General features: G+C 40.8%; 1 pseudogene; it reads left to right on the forward strand.

The window, feature by feature from the left end:
* The first annotated feature begins 326 nt into the window (after positions 1-326).
* On the forward strand, positions 327-444 carry LOC140613688 (U6 spliceosomal RNA; annotated as a pseudogene).
* Positions 445-6,000: the final 5,556 nt, after the last annotated feature.

A 6,000-nucleotide genomic window follows, 5' to 3' on the forward strand; every position in this document is an offset into this window, starting at 1 on the left:
GTTATAAATGTATATTATAAATTTTAGGATAGTCACTAACAGTTTTTGAAAAGTAGAACATTGATACACTTAGAGGTAAGAAAATGGAATCCTATACAATGCTCATTTAAAACCACAGGAGGGGGGGAATCCCTGGGTGGCTCAGCGGTTTAGCGCCTGACTTTGGCCCAGGGAGCGATTCTGGAGTCCCGGAATCGAGTCCCGCGTCAGGCTCCCAGCATGGAGCCTGCTTCTCCCTCCTCCTGTGTCTCTGCCCCCCCCCCTCTGTCTGTCATAAATAAATAAATCCTTAAAATAAATAAATAAATAAATAAAACCACAGGAGGGTGCTGCTTCGGCAGCACATATACTAAAAAATTGGAACGATAGAGAGAAGATTAGCCTTGTGCAGGGGCCACCCTGCGCAAGGATGACATGCAAATTCGTGAAGTGTTAAAAAAATAAAAAAATAAATAAAATAAAACCACAGGAGGCATGGGGTGCCTGGGTGGTGCAGTTGGTTAAGCATCCAATGGAGGACTCTCTCTCCCTCTCCCTTTTTCTCTCTTTAAAAATAAAATGTAAAATAACTCTTTAAAAATAAAATTAAACCGGGGAAGCAGAAAAAGAGGAGAGGAAAAAAAGGTACAAAGAACTAGTGCAACAAACAGAAAACAAATAGATATTAACCCTACCATTTAACAGTCAAATTAAGGGGATGCCTGGGTGGCTCAGTGGTTGAGCATCTGCCTTCAGCTCAGGTCGTGATTCTGGGATCTGGGATCAAGTCCTGCATCGGGCTCCCTGCAGGGAGCCTGCTTCTGCCTTTGCCTGTGTCTCTGCTTCTCTCTCTCAGTCTGTGTCTCTCGTGAATAAATAAATAAATCTTTAAAAAACAAAATCAAATTAAGTGTGAATGATATCAATCAGAGAAGTGTCAGAGTGAGGGACACCTGGGTGGCTCAGCTGTTAAGTGTCTGCCTTCGGCCCAGGGCATGATCCTGGAGTTCTGGGATCGAGTCCCACATGGGGCTCCCTGCGTGGGTCCTGCTTCTCCCTCTGCCTGTGTCTCTGCGTCTCTCTCTGTGTCTCTCATGAGTAAATAAATAAAATCTTTAAAAAAGAAAAGAAAAGTGTCAGAGTGGATCAAAAAAACCAAGACTCAACTGTATGTTGTCTAAAAGAAGTCCACTATAAATATAAAAATATAAGCTAAAAGTAAAGTAATGGAGAAAGATATATCCTGCAAACACTTAGAAAAAGAAACCTGGAGTAGCTGTATTAATTTCAGATTTCAGAAGAAGGGAAATGAGCAGAGATAAAGTGGGGCATTATGCAAAGATAAAGGGGTCAATTCTTCAAGAAGACATAATAGTCTTAAACAATTATGCAGCTCACAATAGTGCATCAAAATATGTGAAGCAAAGGGACACCTGGGTGGTGCAGTGGTTGAGCATCTGCCTTTGGCTCAGGTCGTGATCCTAGGTCCTGGGACTGAGTCCCACAGGGAGCCTGCTTCTCCATCTGCCTAGGTCTCTGCCTCTCATTCTGTGTATTCCACAAATAAAAAACAAAACAAAACAAAATATCTGAGGCAAAAACTAACATGAATGCAAGGAGAAATAGACAAACCTACTACTGCGGCTAGAGCTCCAACACTCTTCTTTTAGGAATGAATAGATCCAGAAGGCAGAAAATCAGTAAGGATGCAGTTGACCTGAACAGCACCATCAATCAACTTGATCTGCTTGACATTCATAGCATATTTTTTCTTAAGATTTTATTTATTTATTCATAGAGACAGAGAGAGAGAGAGAATGGCAGAGACACAGGCAGAGGGAGAAGCAGGCATCATACAGAGAGCCTGACGTGGGACTCGATCCCAGGTCTCCAGGATCACGCCCTGGGCTGCAGGCGGCGCTAAACCGCTGCGTCACCGCGGCTGCCACATTCATAGAATATTTTATCCAACAACAGCAGAACACACATTCTTCTCGAGCTCACGTGGAACACTCACCACCAAGATAAACCATATTCTGGGCCATAAAACATACTTGAAGGAATTTTTTTAAAAAGAGATATATACAAAGTAATATTCAGATCATATGAATTTACTTATTTATTTGAGAGAGTGAACATGAGACAGAGCAAGCGAATATGAGCGGGGTGTGTGTGTGTGTGTGTGTGTGGGGGCTGAAGGGGAGGGAGAAGCAGATTCTCCACTGAGCAGGGAGCCTGATATGGAACTTGATCCCAGGACCGCAGGATTATGACCTAAGCTGAAGGCAGATGCTTAACCAACTGAGCCACTCAGGTGCCCCAGATCACATTAATTTAGACTAGAAATCAATAGATACCTTGAAAACCCCAAATATCTGGAGATTACACAAGACACTTTAAGAAACATACTGGTCAAAAAAGAGGCTGCAGGAGAAAAATTAAACATATTTTAAACTAAATAAAAATGAAAATACAACTTATCAAAATTTGTGGAATGTTGTAAAATCAGTGCTTAGTAGGACAGTTTTAACATTAAATGCATATTCTAGAAAAGATGAAAGACCTAACATCAATGATCAAAGCTTCCCTCTTAGGAAAATAGAGAAAGAAGGGTAATTTATGCTTAAAGCAAAGAAAGAAAGACAATAATAAGAGCGGAAATCAGTGAAATCAAGGGGTGCCTGGGTGGCTCAGTCGGTTAAGTGTCTGCCTTCAGCTCAGGTCATGATCCCAGAGTCCTGGGCCGGAGACCAACATTGGGCTCCCTGCTCAGTGGAGAACCTGCTTCTCCCTCTCCCTCTGCTCATGCTCTCTCCCTTTCTCAAAATAAATAAAATCTTTAAAAAAGGTAACATAAACTATTAGAGAAAATCATCTAGTTTTTTGCTTTAACGTTTAGTCTTACCATTAATATTTTAATGGACTGTAAATGGATATTCTCTGGTTTTTATTTTTATAAAAGATTTTATTTATTCATGATAGACATAGAGAGAGAGGGGCAGAGACACAGGCAGAGGGAGAAGCAGGCTCCACGCTGGGAGCCCGACGCAAGACTCGATCCCAGGTCTCCAGGATCACACCCTGGGCTAAAGGCAGGCGCTAAACCGCTGAGCCAGCCAGGGATCCCCTTTTTTCACTTTTTTAAAGTAAGCTCTACAGTCAATGTGGAGCTTGAATCATGACCCAATCATGATCAAGATTTGCATGCTCCACTGACTGAGCCAGCCAGGTGCCCCTCTTTGGTTTTAGAAGTAGCTCTGGGTCAGCGTAGTTATGTCTTTTCATTTAATTTTTTAACTTGAGTACAGTTGACAATGTTACCTTAGTTTCAGGTAACAACACAGTAATTCAACTTCTCTGTGTTATGCTGTGCTCACAAGTGTTAGCTACCCTCAGTCACCATACAGCACTATTACAGGATCAGTTCTGCCTTTATAATTGTCTGTCTTTGCCCACTCTAAAATCAGGACAGTATGCATCTAAGAACAAATATATTCTTAATGTTTTAAGTGTCACGAACTTTTCAAAGTTCTGTGAAAAACAACTATCTCCACTATCCACGTAACAAAGCTTCCACTTTCTGATTTATTTTCCTTTTTTTTTTTTAAGATTTTATTTTATTTATTCATGAGAGACACACAGAGAGAGAGAGAGAGACAGGCAGAGGGAGAAGCAGGCTCCCTGTGGGAAGCCTGATGTGGGACTCGATCCCAGGACTCCAGTATCACGCCCTGAGCCAAAGGCAAACGCTCAACTGCTGAGCCACCCAGGTGTCTCCTGATTTATTTTCCAAAGTTGTATTATGCTGCTGGGTTTCCCATTCCCATCATACTTTTTGGACTGTTTTCCCCTTGCATCAGTTGCTATATGAACAGGAAGGAGCTCCTTCAAGGCAAGGTGTACTCAAGATGCCAACACAGCGCTTTCCACATCCTAGGAACACAATAAGCATTTGTGGAATGTTTTTCCTACAAAAAAGCTAGAGATATCAATAAGCTGTATTTATTTATTTATTTATTCTTAAAAATGATTATTTATCTGAGAGACAGACAGACAGAGATAGTGACAGAGATAGCACGAGCAGGCAGGAGAGGAAGAGGCAGGCTTCCCGATGAGCACGGAGCCTGACAAGGGGATTGATCCCAGGACCCAGGGATCATGACCTGAGCTGAAGGCAGATGCTTAAGGGCGCCGAGTGAGCCACCCAGGCGCCTCAAGCTGTGCTGTATTTAAAGTAAACTTTATCTTGTGGGGGACGGGACAGGCAAAATAAGGGAAGAGGATTAAAAGTACAAACTTAGTTATTAAATAAGAAAGAATGGGGGGTACAATGTACAGCAAAGGGAATATAGTTAATAACATGTAACCAATTTGTACAGTAGCTAGATGTATCAAGAGGATCACTTTGTAAAGTATACAAATGTTGAATCACTACATTTTACACCTGAAACTAATATTGTATGTCAACTACACTTCAATTTAAAAAAATAAACCAGAGCAGCCCAGGTGGCTCAGTGGTTTAGCGCTGCCTTTGGCCCAGGGTGTGATCCTGGAGACCCAGGATAGAATCCCATGTCGGGCTCCCTGCATGGAGCCTGCTTCTTCCTCTGCCTCTCTCTGTGTGTCTCTCATGAATAAGTAAATAAAATCTTAAAAAAAAAAAGTATCTGATTTTGGATTTTCAGTTTTTGGAGTTACTCACATTATGACTTCCTCCCAATTAATGCACAGAGGCCCAGGAAAGAAACAGACTTTAACTCAACAAAGCTGTTAATAAAAACAAAAACAAGTAAGACAAAAATCTCCGCCTTGCTTCAGTCGCTTTACCACTCCCACACCACCTGAGTTCCCAGTTTATACTACTAGTCACATAATCCTCGTTCTCATGCCCTGAAACCTCAATTTATATTCCACAGATTTGGAATTTAAAATCTAGAGAGAGACTGCACTAGGGATTAGCCTCTGCATTTAGAGAGAGAAAATTCCTGTGTATCATTGTAACTGCTTAAGGAAAACTTTAAGTGTTCTGAAATATTGATGATATCTATTGATGATATTTAGGTGTTCCAATAGCAAAAATAATCATCATAAAACTTAATAATTAAGCATTTCAAAATCATATTTAATTAACTTACTCCCAACCCACATATTCCCAATCATACATAATAAACCATAACACTCTAAATAAATAAAAAAATTAAAATAATAAAAAAAAGGGATCCCTGGGTGGCGCAGCGGTTTAGCGCCTGCCTTTGGTCCAGGGCACGATCCTGGAGACCCGGGATTGAATCCCACGTCGGGCTCCCTGTGCATGGAGCCTGCTTCTCCCTCTGCCTGTGTCTCTGCCTCTCTCTCTCTCTCTCTGTGTGACTATCATAAAAAACAAAACAAAACAAAACAAAACTAAAAAAAACCCCATAACACTCAAGATGAATTTGCCATTAAACAGGTGACATGCAATAAAGGGATCTTTCTAGAACCTCTCTATCCAATATGGTAGTCACTGGTCGCATTTTGCTACTGAGCACTGGAAATGTGGCTAGTCCAAGTTGAGATCTGTGTTAAGTGTAAAATACTCACTAGATGTTAAAGGCAGTCCAAAAAGGAGAATGTACTTAGCTTTTATTTTTAAGATTTATTTTTAAGTAATCTCTATACCCAAATACAGGGCTAGAACTCACAACCCCGAGATAAAGAGTCACATGCTCTACGGACTAAGCCAACCAGGTGTCCCTGTTTTTAGCTTTTAATATTAATTATATGTTGAAGTGGTATTTGGGATATTTGGGTTTAAGTAAAATACATAAAGTTAATTTCACTTGTCTCTTTTTACTTTATAAAATTATTTTTATTGCTATTTAAGTGATCTCCACAACCAACATGGGGCATGGACCCATGACCGCGAGATCAAGAGTCATATGCTCTACCAACTAAGCCAGCCAGTGCCCCTCTTTTTACTTTTTTAACTGAAGTACAGGTGACAACAATGTTAGTTTAAGCATACAACATAGTGATTCGACA

The sequence above is a fragment of the Canis lupus genome, chromosome 21, assembly GCF_048164855.1.
Source record: "Canis lupus baileyi chromosome 21, mCanLup2.hap1, whole genome shotgun sequence".
NCBI classification, from domain to species: Eukaryota; Metazoa; Chordata; class Mammalia; order Carnivora; family Canidae; genus Canis; species Canis lupus.